Source organism: Rosa chinensis, chromosome 5 (genome assembly GCF_002994745.2).
Source record: "Rosa chinensis cultivar Old Blush chromosome 5, RchiOBHm-V2, whole genome shotgun sequence".
Lineage (NCBI taxonomy): Eukaryota > Viridiplantae > Streptophyta > Magnoliopsida > Rosales > Rosaceae > Rosa > Rosa chinensis.
The window spans coordinates 39,389,223-39,416,152 of record NC_037092.1 but is presented as its reverse complement, the minus strand read 5'-3'; the positions used below and the strand labels follow the sequence as shown (position 1 = coordinate 39,416,152).

The 26,930-nt window shown below is 38.1% G+C and overlaps 1 long non-coding RNA gene and 1 pseudogene across 1 annotated transcript; one reads left to right on the top strand and one right to left on the bottom strand.

Moving 5' to 3' along the window:
* Positions 1-3,790: 3,790 nt before the first annotated feature.
* On the bottom strand, positions 3,791-4,567 carry LOC121049095. Its single transcript, XR_005799308.1, has 3 exons — positions 4,378-4,567; positions 4,210-4,253; positions 3,791-3,848 (listed from the first exon to the last, which is right to left on the bottom strand). It is a non-coding gene; the product is annotated as an uncharacterized LOC121049095 (long non-coding RNA).
* A 17,615-nt stretch (positions 4,568-22,182) lies between these two features.
* Positions 22,183-26,691, top strand: LOC112203796 (annotated as a pseudogene).
* The last annotated feature ends 239 nt before the right edge of the window (positions 26,692-26,930 follow it).

Here is a 26,930-nt window from a genome sequence, read left to right as displayed (position 1 = left end):
CAATGATTTACACAGATATCTGTGTATAAAAATTACTTGGTACGTACAGATATCTGTGAGAAAATCTAAACACACTGATTTCAGTCAGTAAATGTGTAAGCATTTTCTTGTGTGGGACCTAGACATTCACTTCTAACGGATGTCTGTATCTACAAGTTAAAGCACACTGATAAAAAATCAGTGTGAGAGTCCGTGTGTATAAAATCAGTGTGGGTTGCTCTTTTTGCTGGTAGTGATATATTTTTAGTCGCCAGAGCAGCAACACTGTTTCCGTATTCATTAACTCGTAAATTAGATATCATCAGATTCATAATTCCAACTTCATCAGGAGCTGCTAAGATCAGGAGAAGAGATATACAAGCCAAACGACCGAATCACAAAAGGGAGGTAACTTATATTGGTACATATATAACAATGCGCAGGGGCGGATCCAGGATTGAAACTTTGGACGGGCTGGAATTTCTTCAACAAAAAAAAAAATATATATATATATATATAATTATATATATATTATAGAGAATCTCGACGGTGCGAGAGAATTTTATTAATGTAAGAAAAATATACACCTAGTCAAGGGGGGACGTAGTGAGCCTTACCCCTCAAATGCATATCTATACAAAACTAAAAAACAAAATCAATAACAAAATAAACGTGCAATGCAATACAAGAACCTAAACTAACTAAATCTAACTCTACGAGTTCCACAAGCTTCAAACTCTTTGATCACCGATTCATTGTCAATAGATTCAGCATATTCCTTCTCATAATAACTTATTTAAGAAAAATAAAAAACCACAATACAAGCCACAATTATATGCACTGATGCACTGATGCACAATGAAACTATGAAAGGAAAAGAAAAAAGCACCTCAGATTCTCGGAAAGCATTAGGGACATTGACTCAAGCGTTTGCCATTCACTTAATCCCTTTGTGTTCCACTTCGTATTTCCAGACTTGGAATATCAAACAAGACAACAAGTGCAGCTAAAAAAAGCAGCAAATAGGTTGGTTCAATGAAACCGCTTGACAGTTAATCAATTAATCAACTTAATCAAACATTTAAACCCACTTCATCAACACATTATCTCCAGTCCGATCATCCACTTAATCTCCAGTCAGATCATCCACTTAATCAATTTATCAAACATTCAAACCCACTTAATCAATTAATCAAACATTCAAACCCACTTACCCACATCACATTTAACCCACAGTCCACAACAATTAAACAATAAAATGTTAAATTGCAGATTTGCATACCAGATTTTCAGAATTCCAGACGATGAGACGAAGATGAGTTCAATCCATGAAATCTTCATTCTTCAATGAGTTCAATCCATGAAATCTTCACCTGAATACAACCTAGGAACATGAATTTCACATCAATCCTTAAACCCTATAAATTGCCCCAAATTGGATTGATTCAATTAATTAAACAAAATCTTACATTGAATCATTGCCCCAAATTGATGTTGATGTCTTGGAGAAGCCGAGAATTCCAGAGCCCAGAGGCCAGAGCTGCAGATTTGCAGAAGTTTAGAAGAGGAGGAGGACTGGAGGAGTCGACAGCCGAGGCCCGAGGGTCGGATTAGACGAAGTGACGAACTGGGGTTGGAGCGCAGTCGAAGAATCGAACTCCCAGAGGCCAGAGCTGCAATCGAAGTGATGAGGAGGAGGAGGCTGGGAGCGTAATCGAAGTGATGAGGAGGAGGAGGACTGACGAAGTAATGAACGGGCGAGTTAGTCGAAGGCTGGGAGCGTAAATGCGTAATCGAAGTCTCGAAGAATCGAAGTCGAGTTAGTCGACTAGTAGAGTGAACGGGCTTGGGCTGGAGTTATAGACAATACCCAACTAAAAAATATATATATACATCTAGTTTTTTTTTTTTGCCCAAAATCTTCGGACGGGCTTTAGCCCGCCCCACTTACATACTGGATCCGCCCCTGACAATGCGACACTTCCGTAAGATCCTGCATCCCATTTATAATGTTATAGGAATAAGTAGACTTGTAGCTAGAGACAATATTTTCCCTGATATTATATGTTAATTTGAGGAGAAATAAAACATAGTCTAGATCATTTTATGTACCTGTAAAGAGGCTTTGATAAGTCCAGTCTGCTTAACAAATATCTCCTGCACAAATAGTAGATATTAGAACAGCCTGAAAAGTCTTCGTCTGGCTTTTAATAGAGGAGCATATATTCCCCAACGTCTATATTTTATACTTTTCACAAGAAAAAGCTTTAAACACGACCCGATTCTAAAGTTGTAACGTCCTACTATACTCACAAAATGATGTGAGCATATCAGTTATCCTAGACATCATTTCTCTCTAATAAACATGTCACAATAATTGTCAACGAATTTTGCAAATATGGTATTCTAGCATCTTTAAAGCATAAAACAATTAACAATTAACAAATACCTGATACGAAAACATAGAAAAAAAAAATCTTGCAATACTAATGTCCCACCTTATCATTTTTCAATTCTGAACCAATCCCAAGATTAAAATACCCAGTCTTGATGATGTCATGCTTCAGCCTACGAGTCAGTACTTCTAAAGCCTGAAATCAATATGTTGTGCGTCCAAATCAGAAACTAATACAAAATAGCTCCAAAAAAAAAAAAAACAATGCCATTTTCATTGGTTCTGAGTACTAGGGGTTTTCAAAAAGAAAATCTGAAAAAGCAGCAGACATCATAGAATCTTAAATAAAAGCACACAATTTCAGCATTCCATGCCAGTTGTCGTAAAAGAAATAGATATCACATTGGGAGAAAAATTCACATTTAAGTACCAGTGTGGGCTTAACAGAAGTTGATGACAGAAGTACTTCAAGAACATCTCTAGCCTTGCAAATAATATCTCGATCCTTGGTTGTTGAGAACGTCATGAAACCCTCATCCTGACCATTGTTTTAAACACAAAAATTTCATAAAACCAGACACAATCTGTAATTTACAGATATAAATAGGGAAGTGAAATCCACACTCTTCATTTTACAATCCACACTTCATGTTTCCTTTTTTGGTATACTAACATCACATTTTCACAATTCACACTACAAAAAAAAAAAATTAAGATACTAGAAAAAGAAACATGGAGTGTGGATTGTAAAATTGGGAGTGTGAATTTCACTCCCCTATAATTCTTATTTTCAAATTAAATATAAAGAGTTTCATTTACTGTTTGTATACCAGATAAATTGTGCATGAAATGCCATACTTTTCCAAGGACGATTCAACAATATTGGGCCATTCTTTTTCCAATATTTTGGCTCCATAAAACAATCCAAAGGCTAATAGGTGAGCACCTGAGAAAGAATCTGATCATCTAATAACTATAATAATAACTCAAAGAGCTTAAGAATACAAGAAGTTCATAGCAGAGATGGTTGATATAGTCATGTGAACTTGCATTGTTACGATTACTGAATAGATGGAATTGATATAGTGTTGGTTGGAACGGACCACATGTTTAATAATTACCTATTAGATGTAATGACATGATATTTATAAATATAACTTCAGAGAGAAAAAGAAACACTAAAAAAGGATCACTTTTCCTTGGTTACAGAGAAGCTACAGGTGACTTACAGGGAAGAGGAATAAGAAAAAGAGAGGACGGTACCTCGCTTTTCAGAGAAGAAGGCACCACAGACGAGCATGTCAGCTTTGTTCAACGACGGGCCGAACAGGGCTTTGTCCAATGGATCCGACGATTCTCCATGCTGCCCCTCCATCGCAGCTGCTGTTGGCTCAGACATGACAACATGAAGTCATGAACATTATTCTCTCTCTTCTCCACCGTCCGTTTTCTTTTTTTTTTACCGTTTCAAACCCTAAAAGATCAAAAAGAAATAATCAGAAGTGAACGTGTTGGAGAATAAGCATGTGATATTATTGAAATGAGATGGTCAGTTCCTTTCTGCAGCCCCAGGCATACCAGTTAGTTTGGCTTCTAAAAACAAAAATGAATGAAACATATATTCAAATCGATCAAGAAGCCCAACTACATAACTTTCATCTATTAAATAATAATTGAAAAGACAGAGTAAAACTCCATTTTTGCTAAAACATTCCAATTCTTATATTAGTTATGGAGAAGCTTATCCACCCAATTGACGACTAAAGTTCAACCTTATCAGAGTTGCAGGCTTCACATTTCTTACAATGCCGGCTTCCACAACGTCCCTGACGAACCTTAATCCTGTAAGTGAAGTTCCCAAAGCAGTGACAGAACTCCCCTATTCACATACAAACAAAGTAAAAATCATTAAATTATAATTCCCACTTCATCTGCAGGTGGTCAGACCCAAAGAAATGCACAATGTCACTATGAACCATATGAAACGAAACAATATTCCTTACATTAAGAAATACATCACACTGTGACTGGTTTGCAAGTTCCTGCCTGGAAATTATAGTGTTCGCACACAAGGAACTAAATATACAGTGGGAGACATGTTCGTGTTTTGAATGTGAAGGAGCAAAACATATTTAATTCAGTTCATGCCCCTGTAAGGAGTGTTCAATTCTTTTCAGCCGTCCAAGATATTTCTCCTGCAGACAATAGTAGAGAGATTAGAACAGCCGGAAAAGTGAGCTTTTTCGCAATAATCATAAAGAAGTTTCTGGTCTGACTCTTCATGACATAACCAGGGATCAGAACACTCAAATGAAGGAGCACCCTTACCACTTTAATTCCAGAAAATGCTAATACTAAATGCCCTACATCATAAATAGTTAAATACAGAGAATGCAAAAAAAAAAAAAAAGATCGATAGATACCTGCTTCTCAAGTTGTAGTCTTGAACGAAATAAGCCACCATTGTGATACCCGGTCATGAAATCATAAATGGTGCTCTCAAATCAGAAACAGTCGAGAAAACCTCGAATAAAATATCAGTTCGACTACTTGGAGATTTCAAGTAAAGACCTGGGGAAAAGTGAAATATATTTATACATATTACTATTCACACAGTGGCCAACAATATTTACATTCTATTGCTGGAACAGAAAGAGTAATTGATGAACAACTAAGTGAAACCATTACAAATTATGGAGAATAGTTCATTAGACCATCTCCAACGGAGAGGTCACTTGCCATGTGGATGCCCAACGTTTATTTTTGACAGTCCAAACCCTTCTCCAACCGGTATGTCTTTTCCACGTGGATTAGACATATTCCTCTCCTCTGTCAAATTTGACAACTTCTTCTCTTTCTGTCTTTTATTTTTTTTTTATTGTTTCTCACTTTCTCAGTGCGTCTCTCTCTCTCTCCTTTCCTCGTCTTTCTTCCTTCATCTCACCCAGAACTTAGGCTTTTGAACCCCCGTTCCAATGAGCTAAGGTGATGGGGTAAAGATATGGTATGTTAACATTTCTCATACATCAACTATTTTTACCCCTCTAAGGACTCATGTTATCACTTTGAGGACTAATATTACTATTTTCAGGACTCATATGGTAAACTAAGAAAACTTACCACTTTAAGGACTCATGTTACCACTTTGAGGACTAATATTACTATTTTGAGGACTCATGTGGTAACTAAGAAAATTTACCACTTTAAGGACTCATGTTACTACTTTGAGGACTAATATTACTATTTTGAGGACTCATTTTACCACTTCTAAGGTAATTGTATGCATGTCATATGTTAACACATTGTAGAATTTTCCAAGGTGATGCCTCTCTTCCCTTCAATCATGGTCGATTCTAATTTCTCTCTCAATCAATTTCTTTCTTTTCTGGGTCCAATCTTACTTTCTCTTCTACTATTTCATGTATAAATTACTCTACTTTCAGACGCTCTATTTAGGTTTTGGTTATAGACCGTGATTTAATCTCAATTGCGTAAGAATCTGTCTCGGTTAGGAATTTCTGTTCCAAAGTGAAATTGATCAATTGGGTGCTCATTAATTTTTGATCTTGGTGGAATTCATGCCTCGGAATTGTTGGATTTATGTGAGAATGCAGTGAGCTGCTTGATTATGGTCCTGTGGACACTTGCTTACATCTCTGACCGTATTTAGAGTATGTAATTGTTGGAATATATCTGGAGATAGGGAAGCTGGTACTCAGTTTCCTATCAACTGTAGTTATTTTAATATAGTATGTATATCTTACTTTCTTAGGAAGAAGAAGCTTTAGATAGATGTTCTAATGTAAAACTAGTAAATTCGGCACAGAGAGAGAGAGAGATAGAAAGATAGATATTCTAGTTTTGTGTTTATGTTTATCTTACATCCTTACTGGTGTTCTGTTTAAATGTCACACTGTTGTGGAGAGGGAATTTCTGACTATATGATTCCTATTTCACTACTCAAATACTTAATTTGACAAATGTGGTCTGATATTTCTATTATCCTTTTATAGGTTGGGTAACAAAGTTAGTAGCCTGTGGTGAGTTTTCTAACAGGTTCTTTAGTTTGTTTAATATCTCATATGCAATGTGGATATTTACTCAAGAGTATTAATTTGCAGGTGCATCCCTGGGTTCATTTGTACTCATACTACTTGCTGCTGCAGCTTATTATGTCTATAGTTCTGTTGAGATTTTTTTAGAAGATTACAGAGCTCTCAAACCAAGTAGATACTCTTATGCAGATATCAAGAGGATTACAAATCAGTTCGAGGACAAATTAGGCCAAGGAGCCTATAGAACTGTTTATAAGGGGGAAAGCTTTCTTCTAAATGTTTTGTTGCTGTCAAAGTCCTCAATAGTACAAAGGGGATGGGGAAAGTGTTAGAAAATCTGAACACTCTGATGGATAATGTAGAGATAAACAACCCTGATAGTGGCAGTATTGATGCTGATATGAGGCTATTACAAAAGTACATGGATTGTGCTCTAAGTATTCTTTGTCAAAAACTTCGAAGTTCTGGTGTTTAAGTTGTGGAGCCTGGAAGCTTGGTGCAGAAAGAGGATCTTATTTCTCAAAGTCTAAGCTTTCTTCAGAGCAAACAACATTTTCCCATACACACTCAGGTGAGGACTTAAATCCTGCTATTTGAGATTTTTCTAATATTTGTTGGTCGTGTGTGCATTGAGAAGGCTTGAAATCTGCCAATTTTGTTTTCTTGTTTTTGGTTTTTGCTTTGTTCCTATAGTAGATTGTAAGATTTTGTAAGTAGACGTGTACGACCATACAATTGGGGCCGAAGCACTATAAAATTGGGGCACTTTTCTTAGTACGTATTTTCATTTTCTTCTATGGATTCTCAGTATTCACAGGTTCCCAGTTTTTTCACACAAGACTCAGAGCATGAAAATGCTGATAAGGTCTGTCAAGTGGCTAACAAAAGGCCACCAAGAGGTCCCGGGTTTAATGTAGAGGAGGATAGACTTCTTATAAGTGCTTGGTTGAATACTGGTATGGATTCAATACAAGGCAATGATCAAAAGCTGCAGACTTTTTGGGGAAAATTACAGAGTACTATCATTAGTATAAGTCCTTTGACAGTGATCGTTCACAATCGATGCTGACACAACGGTGGGGAAAAATACAAAGGGTGGTGAACAAATTTTCAGGATGTTTTGCAGCTATAAATGAAAGACATGAAAGTGGGAACACTGAACAAGACAAGGTAAACTCTATTTGATTAGCTACTCAATACAATGTCTTCAAAGTAATGCCTCTAAGCATCATGGTATATTATAATTTTTTTAATCAATTTTTACTCTCTTCAGATTGCATATGCAAAGAAGATGTTTGAAGCACAAGAAAAGTTTCGGTTCAATCTTGATCATGCTTGGATTTTGTTAAGGCACCAACCAAAGTGGATACAACTAATGCAAGAGCTGGACAGCAAGAAAAGTAAGCAAATATCTCTTCTATAACTAATATCTCATCATTTTCAACTATAGGCACTCACATAGATATTGAAGAAGACACGAACACTTGCTTTCCAGTTTCTAGACCACCGGGTAAGAAGGCTGAGAAAAGAAAGCTGAAAGAAACCATTGATCAATTAGTGCAAATACAAAAATTACATCAAGAGAAAAAAGAAAGAGATGAAAAAAAAACTAGAAATTATGAAGGAGAAAATTGAAGTTGACAAGGAGAAACTGCGAGTTAGGAAACTTGAGGCTGAGAATAGGAAAATTAGGGCTGAGATGAGAATTATGTCTATGGATACATCTACTATGAATCCTGAGCAGAGGGCATATTATTCCAAACTTCAGATGAAAATTTTGCAAGGTGATATTTGACTCAGTTTATTCCTCCAATGTTTTTTGAAGACTAGTTGCTCTTGTAATATGCAGCATAAGTCTGTATAGGGGTCAAGAAAGCCTTCTAGTTTTTTTAGTTTGTATCAATTTGTTGGTTTCCAGTGAAGTACTATATATTTATGTTTTGGATTAAATTCAGTTTACTCCCCTGAACTTTGGGCCTAAAATCAGATTGGTCCCTCTTTATGAAAATAGATTACGATGGTCCCTATACTTTCACATGACATCACCGGAGTCCAAAATTTGAATTTGGCTAGAAAAATGACATCAGCTGCTGAGTTGGAGCAGACATGGGGGCCCATAAGGAGGGCAAAATGGACATTTCAAATTTTTATAATTTTTTCTCTATATTCTCTCTCTCTCTCTCTCTCTCTCTCTCTCTCTCTCTCTCACACACACACACACACACACACACACACACACTCTCTCTCTCTTTCTCTGTGAAGCGGCCATGGAAGCAAATAGAGCTTCCAAGCAACCTCTGGGCATCCGCACCAGTAGCCAATCCCAGATCTAGCTCCACTACACCCACACGGGTCGGGTCATCAACAACTTCCACATTAGCTCCGAGCCTGACTGGAAAAGACCCAGACCCATCGATTCTTCCAACGGCAACGTCGTCTCCCCCGACACCTTCATGTTCACCGCCCCCTTCACCGACACCTCCATCTTCCAAGAACCCCTCAAACAATTCATCTATCTTCTCTCACTCTCCTCCTCCTCTCTTTCTCCACCGCCACCTCTCCGTCCAAACCAGACGAATTGACCGAAAATGGTAGCCTTTCGGCCCCCGAGGCTAAAATCGATGCCGAGAATGCAAAGCTACGACGAACAAGGACTATCCAAGCGGTGAGTTTCAGTTTCAGGAGGCGAGCGTCTGGAAGAGCTTCGTCGTCAAGCTTCAGATGCTCTTTGCTTATCCTTGGGAGCGGGTCAAGAAAGGAAGTGTCTTGACCATGACATTGCGCCGCGAGGTTTTGATCCATTCTCACATTTTGCTTTTGATTTTATGTATCTACAGTGTTCGGTGTTGAATTTGAAAGAGCTGTGGTTTTTGGTTTTCCAGATAGCTGATCAGTTAGAGTCGATTCTCTAGTGGATTATCGCTGCCTCAAATTTGTGAGAATTTTGTGAAAGCAACATATGATCCTCGAATTGTTGGTGTGTATCTTCAAATTGAGAGCTTGAAATGTGGTTGGGGTACAGTGGAAGATGTTGTGAATTGTGATTATATGTTTCAAACTTCAATTTGTGTTTGAAGATGTATGGATTGTTACAGGTAAGTTTGTTGTGGCATACGCACCTGCGTGTAGGTGGGTTTGTAATGCTACTAGGCAAGTGATCACTCTGTGACATTTGCTTTTCTTTGTAACATGATATCAATGTTGTGTTTAGATGTGGAAATTGAGTGATACAGTTATGGGAATTGATAAAACTTCTTTGACGATGGTTGGTTTTTGATGGGTTCGGAAGAAGGAGGAGGAGGAAAGAGAATTGGAGGTTCGGAAGAAAACGAAGACATCCTTTTAAAAAAAAAAATCATTTTATTGTGAAAATGTCCGTTTTGCCCTTCTTGTGGGTTGAAAAAACTGAGAAGTTGGCCCCCATGTCGGCTCCAACTCAGCAGCTGACGTCATTTTTCTAGCCAAATTCAAATTTTGGATTCAAGTGATGTCATTGGAAAATATAGGGACCATCGTAATTGATTTTCAGAAAGAGCGACCAATCTGATTTTAGGCCCAAAGTTCAGGGGAGTAAACTGAATTTAATCCTTATGTTTTCAAGCTGTTTATGTTTCCTGCTATGTATTCCCATATCTCAAATTCTCATAATCTCAATTGCATCTCTTAATGGAACCATTCATTGTATGATCTTTGATTTACAAGATAAAAAAAAATAAAAAAAACTAAATAAATAAAAAAGGAAAAACAACATAAATAAAATTTTATATATTAAAGTAATATTCAAATTTGACATATCCATTAGAGCTAAAATTAGTCAAAATGTTGCTATATCAAATTTGCCATGTCATATGTCAAATTCAAATTTGACCAAAGTAAAAAAACAAAGTCATTGGAGATGATCTTAGTTATTCAATAAGCTAGGAACTGACATGGGATCTGCCATATGTACCTTTAATGGCGGAACCGCAGTCAATATTGTTAAAATCTCAAGAGGATCCCTAGCCTTGTTAACAAGAGAATAATTTTTGCATAGGGGCTGCCGCACTACGTGGCGGTGCGGCCCTCCAATCAAAAACCAAATTTTTTTCCCCCTTTTCCTAAACTGTCAACCCTGCTTTTTAAAGTAAAATACCCAAAACATCCCCCCTGCTGGGCAGTGATTGGACAGCCGCACCACGTGTCAGTGCGGCTGCCCCACGCAAGAACTTCTCTGTTAACAATATTTGGACACCAGTCCTCGAGGTTGTTGAGAATGTAATGGAACGCTCCTGACCATATTAATTTGCATCATAGCGAGATGAATAATATTCTTGGTTACAAAATCATCTACAAGTTTTCATCTAACAAAGTTATTATGGCTTACCTGATTTAGTGTGCACGAAATGCAATACTTTTCCAAGGACGATTCTACCATTGGCCAAGCTTCTTGCACCAGTTTTGCTGCACAGAATATTATTTGTATAATAACTAGAAACCGTCACGTCTTACTGAATAAGATCTTATGGACAACTAAAATTGTGATAATTGAAATTGAAACTCAGGTTTCAGAGAGGAAGAAAAAATGGGTTCCCTAAACTACTGAGCAAAAGTATGTAACAAACGAAGGAGACAAGCTACAGTACCGCTCCGTATCCCATACCTTTATTTTTTATTTTTTTAGTATATAACAATTTATTATGATGGTAACCTGACACATGGCTATTTAAAAAAAAATTACCAATTTAACAACACATTTGTCATCAATTTGTAATATTGTCTATATACATGTAAATATTGTCCTAAATGGAATAAATATCAAAATGTTTACCCCAATTACACAATCGATAACTATATTACGTGAATGAGGACACATGCTCTATTTGGTATGAAATATGAAGATTTACCACTTGTACAACACATTTGTCGTCAATTTTGTAAAATGGTTCATAAATTTGTAGATGTTGTCTTAGACCTTGTAATTACTACAAACAAGACATTTATTACAATATTTTTAATCATTTGTCCTTATATTCGTAATAAGTGTTGTCAGAGATGTAATTATTTTCTCAATGAGGAAGATTACACAAGGTTCCACCCAATTACACAATCGAGAACTATATTACTTGAATGAGGACACATGCTCTATTTGTTATGAAAGATTTACCACTTGTACAACACATTTGTCGTCAATTTTGTAAAATGGTTAATAAATTGGTAGATATTGTCTTAGACCTTATAATTACCACAAACAGGACATTTATTACAATATTTCTAATCATTTGTCCTTATATTCGTAATAAGTGTTGTCATAGATGTAATTATTTTCTCATTCAGGAAGATTACACAAGGTACCACCAAATTACACATTCGAGAACTCTATTACGTGAATGCGGACACATGCTCTATTTGTTATGAAATATGCAGATTTACCACTTGTACAACACATTTGTCGTCAATTTTGTAAAATAGTTCATAAACTGATATGTAATGTCTTAGACCTTGTAATTACAACAAAGAGGACATTTATTACAGTATTTTTGATCTTTTGTCCTTATATTCATAATAAGCTTTGTCAGAGAGATGTAATTAGTTTCTCAATGAGGAAGATTACACAAGGTACCACCCAATTACACATTCAAGAACTCTATTACGTGAATGCGGACTCATTCTCTATTTAGTATGAAATATGAAGATTTACCACTTGTACAACACATTTGTCGTCAATTTTGTAAAATAGTTCATAAACAGGTAAATGTTGTCTTAGTTGTAATTACCACAAACAGGACATTGATTACAATACTTTTTATCATTTGTCCTTATATTCGTAATAATCGCTGTCAAAGATGTAATTATTTTCTCAATGAGGAAGATTACACAAGGTACCACTCAATTATACATTCGAGAACTCTATTACGTGAATGAGGACATATGCTCTATTTATTATGAAATATGAAGATTTATCACTTGTACAACACATTTGTCGTCAATTTTGTAAAATAGTTCATAAATAAGTAAATGTTGTCTTAGACCTTGTTATTACCACAAACAGGACATTTATTACAATACTTTTGATCATTTGTCCTTATATTAGTAATAATTGTTGTCAGAGATGTAATTATTTTCTCAGTGAGGAAGATTACACAAGGTACTACCCAATTACACATTCGAGAACTCTATTACGTATGGGGACATATGCTCTATTTATTATGAAATATGAAGATTTATCACTTGTACAACACATTTGTCGTCAATTTTGTAAAATAGTTCATAAATAAGTAAATGTTGTCTTAGACCTTGTAATTACCACAAACATGACATTTATTACAATATTTTTGATCATTTGTCCTTATATTAGTAATAATTGATGTCAGAGATGTAATTATTTTCTCAATTAGGAAGATTACACAAGGTACCACCCAATTACACATTCGAGAACTCTATTACGTGAATGAGGAGTATATATCTTGTCTAGGAGGGTACCTTTCTTCTAGGAACTTAAATCTTGTCAAGGAGGTGCCGAGGAACATATATACAGTGCTAGGATGGAATATCTCGTGTAGCACTATATATCTTGTCTAGGAGGAAATCAGCTTGTCTAGGAACATACCTCTTGTTGAGGAGATATATGTTGTCTAGTAGGGTATCTCTTATAGTAGCATAAATCTTGTCAAGGAGGTGTAGAGAAACATATATCTCATATAGGAAGGAATCTCATCTAGTACGATATATGTTGTCTAGGAGGGTATCTCTCTTCTAGTAGCATAAATCTTGTCAAGGAGATGTAGAGAAACATATATCTCGTATACGATGGAAATATCTCATCTAGTACCATATATGTTGTCTAGGATGGTATCTTTCTTCTAGGAGCATAAATCTTGTCAAGGAGGTGTATTGAAACATGTCTCAACTAGAATGAAATATCTCATTTAGTACCGGAAAATTCTACAATGTGTTAACGTATGACATGCATACAATTGCCTTAAAAGTGGTAAAATGAGTCCTCAAAATAGTAATATTAGTCCTCAAAGTGGTAACATGAGTTTTTAAAATGGTAAATTTACTTAGTTACCACATGAGTCCTCAAAATAGTAATATTAGTCCTCAAAATGGTAACATGAGTCTTTAAAGTGGTAAATTTTCTTTGTTTACCATATGAATCCTCAAAATAGTAATATTAGTCCTCAAAGTGGTAACATGAGTCCTTAAAGTGGTAAAAATAGTTGATGTATGAGAAATGTTAACATACCATAGCTTTACCCTTTAGTACCATATATGTTGTCTAGGAGAGTGTCTATCTTCTAGGAGCATTAATCTTGTCAAGGAGGTATATTGAAACATATGTCTCAACTAGAATGAAATGTCTCATTTAGTATCATATATGTTGTCCGCTGGAAAAAAAAAAAAAAAAGATGGGGAAAAATGGGCATGCATGACAGTAGGAGCTAGCTGCTATCTTTTCCAGTAACACAAAAGAGATTGTGCATTGTCAATAGATTCCTGCTTTTGTGTCTTCATATTCCTGGCAATTATTGAAGTTGCCATTAAATTTGGTCATAACATATATATGAAAAACCATAAATAGATTCATCATCATTCAAACCAACAAAGTATAGGTCAAGTGAGGGGAAAATAATAATAATAATAATAACTACAATAACAATTGCTCTTGTGATAAAATTTACAGCCAGTGTTCTAAAAAACGGGCTAGGCGGCGCTGGGCGTCGACATCCCATTCCGATTTTGGCCTGGGCAAAGTGATTAGGCGTCGGGCCTCCAGGCGGCCGCCTAGGCGAGTTAGGCGGAGGGTAGGCGGCCTAGGCGGATCTGTTGGGCGCTAAATTTTATTTTTTTTTCTTTTGATTCTGGTCAGGTATCAAAAGGATGAAGAAGAAGATTCAAAAATCAAAACCATTTAGAGACTACTCTTTGAACTAAACCCAGTCCTCGATTAAGCCCTTGATTCAAAATTGACAACCCAGCGCCGGCGACTTGACTGGACAGTAGTGGTTCCGGCGATGACTAGAAATTAAAGAGGGAGGAAGGGAGAGAAAGACAGAGATGGGAGGGTTAATTTGGTTCTGGTGCGAGTGAGGCCGCTCAGATGTGGGACTGTAAGCTGGAGATGCAGTGAGGCGAAGGAAGAGAAGAGAGAGAGAAATTGGAACCCAGCGAAGGAGGTTTCATTTGCAAATATTATAAAAGGATATACATGCAGTTTGCAGACGTGTAGCAATCAACACCCACTAAAATAGTGTAGTCATACAACACACCAACTAAAATAGTCTACTGAATACTGATATGACAAACTCAATCTAAATAAAAGGATATATGTCATATAACAAAGGTGTAATTGCTAAATTCTTAATTTTATTCTATATTTTGACTATTTTTAAATTTATAATTAATTGTTAGGCTTTAGATATTTTTATTTATATAATTATATGTCATAAAAATAATTAAAATAATTAAAAAAATAAAAACCGCCTAATCCCCGCCTAGGCCCCTAGGCGCTAGTCCTTGAGGTACCGCCCGACTAGCGCCTAGCGTTTTTTAGAACCTTGTTTACAGCATGTCTCAATCTTCAATATCACTGAGCCGTCGAAACCCACTGCTTTTGCATAAGCATAGTAAAAAGCCTCTGCTGCCTCAACAGTTACAAACTTCACGCCTATAAGGTCTTCTAGAGCCAACTTATCATATCTAATACCATTATATTCCAACTTATTGATGTCACTTTCGGTTTCCAAACTATGCTCTTGCAAATTGGTATCTAACATCTAAGGTTGAGATTCATCTGATGCATCTTGACTTGACATCTGAAACATATAACATGAAAATGAATATAGCCACTAGGAAACTAAAATTCACACCAAAAACAAAATATCAGCAAACTGAATCAAGATCTCAAATGAATACATGAAACTCCAAAAGCATAGTTGAATAATACAAAAGCATCGTTGATGCCTTACCTAAGAGTAAGCATAATGACATTGATTATCAAAAACAAATAAGCATAGATGTTCAAGTTCTTTCAACCATTGCTGTTTAAAAGTACGTTGCAACATGCAGCTTTTGTATAAATCTTAATTATTGGTCTTCTCGGCTACATCAAGCTTTCAAAGGGCTCTGAGTTGTATAAGAAGTTAAGCAAACCCACAAGGATGCTAGCTGGGATAAGAAATCTCAAGCATCTTTCAATGACTGGGATCTCCACAACTGTATGATGGTTTACATTCCTTTCCACCCTATCTGTAGTGCAATATCTGTGCAGATGATATTGACACAAAGATCTTAATTACAATTCTGGCTCAGCAGAGCTCAATGAATTAGGTTCAGTTGACAGGGATGGTCATAAGACAAGGTACAAAGCAGGGCCTAGAAGCAGCACCAGTGACAAAAGCAAAAGCCAAGAGCCTTTGTCAAACCATTTTCGTGAAGGATCATATCGTTGTAAACCCAAAATTATGGGACACACAAAGTCCTTAGGAGGTGTAAATTTTCCACCACTAGATTGGTTTTCAGAATCTGCCATGAGCAGATTTGGAGATGAACTATATACAACAAGAATCCAAATACTGATAAGCAAGGATCATAGCTGTAAGTTTGCCCCAGATACAAATAATCAAATAGTCATATATACAATCAAATGATCAATAATGTCAACAATCTGACCTTAAGTCCATTTTAGAACAATCTGACCTCAAAGTCTCAATCTAACAAAGTACCAATTGAAAAATCTAATAGAAGATCACAAATTTCTACACACAATATTATAGCAACAAGCCAACAACAGAAACAAAAACGCCTAAATATCCAGAATTCCAGCTTCACCAAATTTCCAAGTTTGCAGCATTAAGCCTTTACTGAATTTCTAGTTGATATCAGTAAGAAAGAAATAAATTGATTATCAGTAATCGTAGAACTAATGAACAATACCAATTCAAAATTTCAAATTTCAATTTTCCAATTCAATCTCAGTTCAATAATTCCCATAATCCCAGATTCTCAATTTATCAGAATAAGAAGATTCGAAGAAGTCAAGAACAAGAACTTACGTGGAGAACCTGTGAGGCTAAAGGAGGATTGAAGCAGCAGTGGAGTGGAGGGGCGCGGTGGAGCAGAGGGAGACTGAGGCAGAGTCGCATACAGAGAGAGAGAGAGAGAGAGAGTCGTGGTGGCACAGTGAAGCGAGGGAGCGCCGCGCAAGGACGCCGAACGCCGGAGGCTGTGAAGTGACTGAGATTGAGATAGCGAACTGAAGCGAACCTTCGTTCTTCTTCTTCGTTCGTTCCTTTTTCTTTTTTTTTAAGAACAGGTTACCTGCTAAATGGGTTAACAATTTTTGAATATTCATGACCATTGGATCGGTAATATATCCAATGGTCACAAAATATTCACAAAACACACAGTATGGGATACCTCAGTACTGTAGAATTTTCCACAAAGGAAGAAGAAAAAGGAAGGTACCTCGATTTTTTTTTTTGGGCTACAAGGAGGGCTATAAGCATGAAAAACTAACTAAGCAAGAACAAATCTCAATCTCAAAAGACCATCTTTATCTTCTTGGAGTCTTCGCTTGATACAATCAAGCGGTTCCTCAAAGAAGTGTTGTCCCAAATGCAAAGTATGTCCAAACTGTGCTAGACCATCTGCAGACATGTTACATTCTCGGTAGATATGTATTATCGTGCAATTCCAACTCCTCAACCAAAGAGCTTTGCAAACTGTGTAAACAAGCCTGCCATGTTTGTCCAATACCTTTGTTTGAACTTCCTATTCCTTTTCCAGTGTCGCTAGTGCTGGTGCTTTCATATGAGACCGTACAAGATAGATGAGAAATTAAAACCCTCGGTAATCAAATAAGACAGCTAGGTTTCATACTTTCATATAAATTTTCCTAAAATTACTGAACAAAACAAACAAGGCAGGTTGGCACCTCGCTTTCTCTTCAAGTACAAAAAGATCAAGTTGAAAGCAACCCTGCCATCTTCACGTGATGGCTTCTCGTTCTCCATCATCGGTGTCGTTGCTTTTGTATCTTCTGGTGCTCCGTTCACGTTTTCATTTTCATTTTCGTTTGCTTTTCCGGTTGCGATTGTTGTTGCCATTTGTACCCACAAACCCTGTTTCTGGTGTAGCACTGACAAATAGGAAACTGCCACCTGTAAAAGGTTTTTTTTTTTTTTTTGAATATAATGAGGTCAACCATTTATTGAAATTTAAAAATTACAACGATACGATGCCAAAAGACATCACGAAGGGAATAAAACAGTACGAAAAGAAAAGTGCATATGAAATATAAGAACTTAATAACGCAAGAGCAGCAACGTCGAGACGCAGCCCTGATTTTACACTAAGGATTGCAGCCGTGTAGTGAATTGAGTAGTCGGTGGTTTGACTACCCATCAAACTCCAACACAAAAATTGACAAAAATCAACTTGGCGTTGGAATGAAGGCACTCTCCCACCTAAAAATCGAAGCCGGCCAAGGGTGTCAGAACATGACCATGTTGGCAGACGATCTTTCACGAATAAATACCATAGAATTGGGTCCTGGATCCAATACCAGTAAATCACAGGAGCCGCAATCCATTCTAGCGAATCATAAAAAGTCCAACAAAGATTGTGGGCCGCAGTCCAAAACCAAGCTCCACTCGGATACGAGATCCGGCTCCATTTGCCAAGCCCACCTGGATCCCATATCCGAATCCTGATGCCAACTATCTGGACAGCAGCACCGTTGGACACGTCCCTATGACCTGCAATGGAGGAGGTTGCCAAACTTTATAGCCATCGCTGACCAAAAAATAGCCGCCATTGAAGTCCCAACAAGCCGACACCACCTCTCGGCCATCGCCACCAGAACCTAATCCCCTCACCTTGCACCAGGATCCGACTTTCTTCAGCCCCGTCCTGATAGTGTCGTAGTCCCGAAATTGTAGAGAGATACCACCGATCCCCTCTAAAGTAGATGAAGATCCAAACCCACCGGCAGAAGAAGAAGAAACCGAGTTCCCACCGCCCTTATCCTTCAACCATCGATCCGGCCAAGCACCAATCACCACTGCATCTACAGCGAGACCTCGCCCCAAAACCCTGAGATCATCGGGGCTGCTTCTCGGATCCCACTCCTCCCAGTAATCACCGCCTACCTCCGATGGTGTAACAACAATAAGTTGGCCCACTGACACAGGCCCAGCAGCGCCCAAACTCTGCTCAATAGACGCACTGCCTCCGAAGACAACGAAGACGAAGATGAAGAGGAAATAGCCTGAAATTTTCTCCATGAATGGAGTAGGTATAGGTCACGACGAACAAGAAGGGCCACCACACCACAAACCCTAGCAGAGTGTCCTGCTAGGTCAGGTTATCCGTTCCAAAACACTGTTAGTAGGCTTGCTCTTTTAATTGATACGTGTAAAAAGTTAAAAAGCCTTAAGATCTATTTATACCCGTGGCACTGATTCAGGATAAAGTCAGACTGATCTATTTGTCCGACATATTTCACGGGGTGAAATCTTATTTGGGCCAATGGGCCTCGAATAGTTCAACAACAATTCTGAAAGAAGGTATTTGGGTTTTACATGAACAAGAATTAACTCAACATGTTCCACTCGATATGGATAAGAGAAGAGTCCGACTCAGTATCTTTAAAAAATAAAATAGAGAAATCAAAAATCAAGTCAAAAATTCAAAATGATAAATCTGTTTAAGGACACCTACATTGTGTATCTGGCCCAAACTCTAGTTCCTTGTCTGAGTTGTAATATGGTTAGTCTTACAGATATTCTCGGAGATATCTTCTTAGATATCTAAATCATTGTATGATTATGTTTCCTTGTAAGACTCTAATTCTATGCTTGTAATCATCTATACAAAAAGGCCCCTATTATCAATGAAAGCACAACTCATTCTCCCAATTCTCTATGCTGTTCTCTGCATCCCTTTTTTCCAAAATTATGTTATTAGCACGAAACCCTAACCCTGAAACAAATAGCGAAAAACCTAAATTCAAATACAAAACCTTGAACCTTTTCTGCCTCCGCCTCACACCCTAAAGACCTGGATCCCAGGAGTCCAAAACCGGCAACGGAATCCCAAGAAGCCTTAGGAAAAGTACCGGTACCGAACTGGCCCCCTGAAGTAGAATTAGATTTTCTACCGATTCACCGTCTTCTGGACCTCCATTGCCACCAAATTTTTTCAGCAGCGGCGTCTCGATCCCAGGATTCAGGAACAGGAAGCAGAACCTCAAGAACAGGTCTAAAAGTCACCAAACCGGCTGCCTAAGTGACTGAACAGCAAGCAGAAAACCGGACAGAAGCCTTTTTAGGGCAATTATGGCCAATTCCGGCCATCACAGGCCAGGAGCGCCTTTTTCGGGCCAACTTTCGCCTAAAAGTCCGTTTGTCCTTTTCAAGGTAATTTTTCATTAAAGTTCCCACTTTTGTGTACCTTTTTTTTTTTTCAATTCTGTTCTTTTCTCGGAGACTTGCAACCTCCCTTCTTCTACCCACATTTCTTCTTCATAGGGGAGACCTAAGCCGAACTATGGGGGTTCGTGCTATCTCCAAGCTCGGAGCTTGTTAAGAACTCCTAACTTAGAGTTTCTAGAGAATTTATGATCGACCACAAACATATCATTGTTTCGATCTAATTCAATACCTCTTGGAATCCAATTTCTTGAGAGCGACAACGCTTAGAAATTCCTAAATTCTTGGAGCGATTACACTCAGAAATTTCTATTGTTTCTTGGAAGCAATTACGCTCAGAAATTTTTTGTTTTCGTGGTAACCTTTTTCGCTCTGCAACTAACCCCTTTTTCTTGTTCTCTTTCAGGATGAGTAACCTAAACAAACTGGACTTTGCTCCATTGGGAACAACTAGCTGTGGATATCACAAGTGGGTTCGTGATGTCCGCCAGCATCTTAAGGCCCAAGGAATCCTTGATACAATTCTTGAGCATAGCCAGGACGTGCTAACTGTTGAGCAAGCTCAAGCTTTGGAAGCAAATAGACCATCCTTGGAGGCAAATAAGGTGAAAGCCATCATCCTAATAACTCGTCATATGGATGATTCACTGCAGTATGAGTATATGAATGAAAAAGACCCCAGAAAGTTGTGGATCTCACTCATAGAACGCTTTGGCAACGTCCATGACTCCCTACTTCCTAACCTAGAAGTGACATGGCATAATCTCCGCTTATGTGATTTCAAGTCAGTTATTGACTACAACTTGGAAGCACTTCACATTAAATACTTAATGGAATTCTGTGGAAAAAATATCACAGTTGCGATGTTGATTGAGAGGACTTTCTCTATCTTTCCCGTCTCTGCTTTGATGGCGTTGCTAAGAACTATCGAATCGATGTTACTGCAAGACGGATCACAAGGTTTCATGAGCTCATTGGAGCTATGAATGTTGCTGAAAAGCATGACAACATCCTTATGAAGAACTATAATTCGAGACCCGTGGGAAAATAGCATATTTCGGAGTCCAATTATAGTCGCGCCCTTGAGAAAGGGCGCCAAGAGGAAAGAAGGTGATCGTCAAAATAGGCGAACATAGAACCGAAGAGATCAATGTGGAAAGAGAGAGGGAGGCAACGCCTCTGGCCATGTTGGTGGCGCTACCAACACTAAGAGCCATCCAAATGACACATTCAAAGAGCCTCAATTAATGGAGTCTGAGCAAAGAGATGTATGTTCTCGATGTGGAGCATCCGGTCATTGGGCACACATCTGTAGAGCTCATGAAGATATTGTCACCCCCTATAAAGCATATTGTGAAGTAAGAAAAGCTCACTATGTGGAACAAGAAGATCAAGAAGGTGATCTAGAGTGAAAGTTAAAGACTTCAAATCTGGTTGGGATCAATAAATCGCCAATTCTGTTTAAGTCTTTATTTTTTCAAGAGATGTAATAGGCAATTGCCATATATTTAATAGTAAATGTCATTGGTTTAGTTTCTTTTCAAGTAGGCTCATCCAAAGTAAGTGTGATGTCTAGGAATGTTTTGAGATTAGTGGTACTTAAGCGAGTCTTGCTCTACTGACATCTCACTACTCACCTGGTCACATTTATTTTGGAGTTATCGAAAGAAGTCAAACGACTACCATCGTTTTGCATTAGCTAGTGTTTGGATTAGATTTTCTTTTAGTCAAAGAAACAATGATGTACACCGTTGGCTCATGAATAAAATTTTGAGTTCTGTTCATTATGGCTCCATTTTAATTCAAAGCATATTCCTTTGTGACTACGATGGCTAGGCCATCAAGATTAGTTCAAGGACATGGAATAGCCTAAATTTCCCTTGCCAAATGGCACATTGATTATTGTCACAGAAACTTTCTACGCTCCTAGGGAAAATTGAACTCTATTGAGCTATTCGAGCCAACGGATTCCATGCGAAAACTCATGTAGAGAACGGAAATGAGTTCCTTTGCAATACCTCTAATGATAGCGAACAAAGGCGCATCTTAGAGAAACTTATGTGTCTCTCTAGTGGTTTTTATATCACCACTATTCGAGCTATTATATCCAATAAAGTAATGAGAGAAGATCTCTTGAATTTAGACACATATAGGTCATCATAGTCATGATATGATGCTCCGTCAATTAAAGACTTCACACGGACATCCATTCTTTCAAGTGAAATGAAGAAAGAATCAAAAGTTGATTCCTGGACTAAGTGTGACAGTTGCCGCCTCTGTCTCTAGCGCCGCCGCCATCCACCATCGACGTAGGGTCATCCCTGTCCACTCTAATGACTCCATGGTTGGCGTCTCCCATGGCCATGACGTCATGGATGATATTCCCCATGGTCATGACGCCATGGTAGGTGATGTAGTCACCAATTTTGCTTCTAATAGCACTTCAAACGCTCAGGCCCAACCAAAATCCTAATTGGTTGCTTCTAAGGCCTCTCTCTCATTCAACAAAGCCTATTCCTTCTGCAAATTAAGACCGAGATCTCCTATGCAAAGGATACGAAAAACTCATTATGTTCTTAAATAGAATCCGAGGGGATTCTGTTGACCGATTCAACCAACTTGCGGATGTTTAAATATTTCATAATGTTGGTTGACACGCAAACACGCTAGTCACGTTTTGTGCCATTGTCCACTTGTCATGCTGCTTACACTACATTTCTAGCACATATTATATGGCGACGAGTTCACTCCCCAGATCATCCCATTCAGTGAATTGAACTTGACAATGCTAGAGAGTTTACATTAAAGACTTTCGATGATTATTGCATATCACTAGGACTGATGTTTGACATCATATCCCTATATCCACACCCACATGGTCTTGCGAAAATGACTACGATGATAGCTCGGACATTGGTAATGCACACCAATCTCCCTATATCCGCTTGGGGTGATGCAATATCGCATGCAGCTATGCTAATTCATCTACGACCCATCGCCACTCAATTTATCTCTGTGTTGCAACTAGTGACTGCGTACTAGTATCTCGTACTTACGCATATTTAAGTGTGTCATTTATGTACCTATTGCGTCGCCACAGCATACTAAGATGGGTTCTCATAAACGAATGGATAAATAAGTTGGATTTGAGACTCTAACAATCGTCTGCCACTTAATACCCTTGCTAGGCAATCTCTTTACCGCTAGATTTGCAGATTGTCACTTTGATGAGACAATCTTCTTGTCGTTAGGGGTGGATAAGAACACGGATGTTCAGCAGGAACGACAGGAATTGTCGTGGTCTGTCCCCACTATGTCTTATCACGATCTCCGCTAAAAGTGACGAGATCACACATATCTGCTGCAAATATGCTTATAAGGATGAACGTCCCTATGAGAGGACGTAGCGCCACCCTACATGGAGGTAGGCATGGCACCAACGCCATAGAGAGTGACACTCTGGCATCACAGGCCATGGCCCCATCTAGGATGCGTGGGAAGCCCGTGGGCAAATGATACTTTGGCACATTTCAATCCTTTGATCATCGACACTCAAAATCCGTCTCATGAGAATGTTTTAGATTATGGTTATCGTTGGGGGACGCCTCAACGTCAGAACCTACTCCTGAGAATATAGAGCTATCTGAAAAATTACACTAATACATGAAACATGGGATAGAAACTCCATCATGATTGAAGATGTATTCACTCATTTCATAGCACATGAGTTTGTTGAGTCCGATGATATCGAACCACGCTCCGTTGATGATGAATGTCAACGTAGAGAAATTGGCCTAAATGGAAAGATGTGATCCAGGTTAAGCCAATTCTCTAATGAAGAGGAAGGTTTATAGAGCCAGTGATGTCAACACCTCTTAACATAAAACCTATTGACTAATAGGTCTTCGTTAGAAAGCGTGATGAGAAAAGGAGATGGTAATCTCGACTTATGGCTCAAGGCTTCTCACAAAATGCCCTGGAATCAACTATGAGGAGACATATTCTCTCGTAATGGATATCATTGCAATCCACTACCTTGTCAGTTTGGTAGTTTCCGAATAACTGAATATACAGCTCACGAATATGGTCACTATGTATCTCTATGAGGATCTAGATACGGAATATACATGAAGGTTCATGGTGAACTTCATTTACCCAAGTCAAGTGGCTCTAGACCACGGAGCCCATTTGCAATGAGGTTGGAACGTTCACTAAGTGACTACTTGATTGGGTAGGAATGCCCACGTGTATCTAGGGAAAGTTCCTGATTCTATCATGGTTCATGTTGGTGACATGATCTTCATTGGAAGCCCTTAAAGAGTTAAGGTGAACCGCTGAACACTTGAAATCCGAGTTTGAGATGAAGGATCATAGGAGAACACGATTTTGTCTCGATTTGGAACTTGAGCATCGTGTTGATGTATGCTTAGGAGTTTTAACAAGGTCAAGCCTTTATGCACACCTATGATCGTCTGTAGTCTTGATCCTAAAAATGATCTTTTTCATCTGAAGGATGATGACGAAGATGTGCTAGAGGCAGAAGTGCCCTACTTGAGTACAATAGGCGCTTTATTGTACTTAGCTCAATGCACAAGACCGGACATCTCATTTGTAGTAAACTTGTTAGCTGGATATAGCTCTGCGCCAACGCGATGCCATTGGATTAGTGAAAAAATATCTTTCGATACTTGAGATGTACGATTGATATGGGCTTATTTTATCCCTACAGAGAGATGATGGATTCGGACCCATCACACACCGGGAACGCCGCCAACACAGACCTGTGTTACCTATCTCCGTCCCAAAACAACATTAGTGTTTTGGAAGGTCATGCTGATGTTGAGTATCTCTCTGACCCACACAAAGTTCATTCCCAAACTGGTTAAGTGTTCACCATAGGTAAGACCGCGATATCCTGGAGGTCTACAAAACAGACCCTAGTCGCTATATGTTTGAACCATGCAGAGATTATTGTTCTTCACGAAGTAGTTCGTGAATGTATATAAGTTGGATCCATAATTACGCATGTTCGAAGCAATTGTGGTTTGAAGTCTACCATAGATGAGCCTACGAGCATTTATGAGGATAATGCAGCTTGCTTTGAATAAATGAAGCAAGGCTACATCAAATACCACAACACTAAGCATAGTCAGCAACAACAAACTCTCCTGAAGATCAGAGTGAATAGGTTCGATCTGAGGACAGTGTAGCAGTCTTGTTCACTAAGTCATTGCCCAATTCCACTTTCGAGAAACATGTTGATAGCATCGTTTACGGAAATTATCTGAACTCCCATGACCGTAGTCATTAGGGGGAGATGTCTACATGTATGGTCTCGAAACGTGAAAGGTGTGTTGTACTCTTTTTCTCCTTCGACTGAGGTTATTTTTGTCCCACTATGTTTTTGTTACTCGGCAAGGTTTTTGACGAGGCAACGAGAGGAGCACCGCCTTTAGGCAACACAAGGGGGAGTGTTTAAGGACACCTAGATTGTGTGTCTGACCCAAACTCTAGTTACTTGTATGAGTTGTAATAGGGTTAGTCTTACATATATTCTCAGAGATATCTTTGTAGATATCTAAATCATTGTACGATTACGTTTCCTTATAAGACTCTATGCTTGAAATCCTCTATATAAAGAGGCCCCTATTATTAATAAAAACACAACTCATTCTCCTAATTCTCTCTGCTGTTCTCTGCATCCCTTTTTCCTAAAATAGAATCAACTCTTTCTTTTTGTGTCCAAGATCTTAGTAAGTTTGTCTAACCACGCTATCATTTATTGTCAGTTGTGAAACTTAAAATAATTAAAGAGAACGTTTAAATAAGCATGTCTATCAAATTTATGACCACTTGAAGGTATATAAAGTCTTGTATTGCATGTCCACTTGAAATTTTAAGAAGGCAGCCGATTTGTTCTTGGATTCCATTTCTACCTTCACCTTTTACAAAATATTTCCCTATGACATCTTCATATTTTATACCGTCCCAACAAGCATTATATCTTTGGAGAGAGTTTCTTTAAAACAGAAGGTACATTGTTTGTTACCAAGTGTTTGTGATTTCACTTTCTTGGTGTATATGTTCCTATTAATTAATTTATTAGGTAATAGGCATGCATATGTGAATTTTATAACTTGAACCAATATTTCACAGGTGGTTGATGCTCCACAGATACTAATCGTGATTGGAAAAATCCCGTACTTGTCTGAATTTTGAACTCTCTATGTGATTGTCAGTATTATTCGCAGCATTTGGTAAGTTGATAATTTATTTTATTTATAGATTCCTTACCAAGTTACCAGTCACAATTCTTTTTCAATTTATTCTAAGTTGTCATTTTTCTATCGTTGTTCTTTTGCAGCTGGTCTGCCAGAGTAGATAAAGCTAGATCTTTATTTGCATCCACACTTCCAGTATTACATGAGGGAGATCAGAATCGTTGTTTATTCTCAATTTTTGGAATCCAACAAGAGTGTCACTACTGAAGCAATGGTGAAGGCATTTGGCGCGACAGTGAATTTCATTGATCTGTAAATTACTATCTGTTATGTTTGGCTTCTTTGTGGTGTACTTTGCAAATTTTATGTTTGATCCTTGAGCTTGTGGTGAGGCATTTGTTAAGGATACATAAATCTTATCCCATTATGTGATTTGCAGGGAGCTGTCTCGGTTCATTGCAGCAGGGAAACTCCACTGCAAGATAGATAAAGTTTCAAGTGTTCTAGAAATGAATTGTTTGGATGCCACGACTTCTCTGTATCAGGCAACTATCAAGCAAGGGGACTTCTGATCCTATATATTGAACAAGATCCAGAAGTTGTCGCGTGTCATTGATCTTTACGCGTAGGAACTTTCAACTTTTCAATTCTCATTTGATGAACCAAGTTGTATTTCTTTTCTCTCCAAAATTGAAAAACTTGAGCAATGATCTTCAGGTTTCCTTTTGCCTTTCCAAATACTATAAGGGATTTTTTGACTGTGTGGAGTTCCAAGTATCAGATATTATGGCCACAAAAATGTAGACGGTCAGGATTGATACTTTGAGCACTCGGTCTCTTACAACTCCCAGAATATTGCAAGAATGCC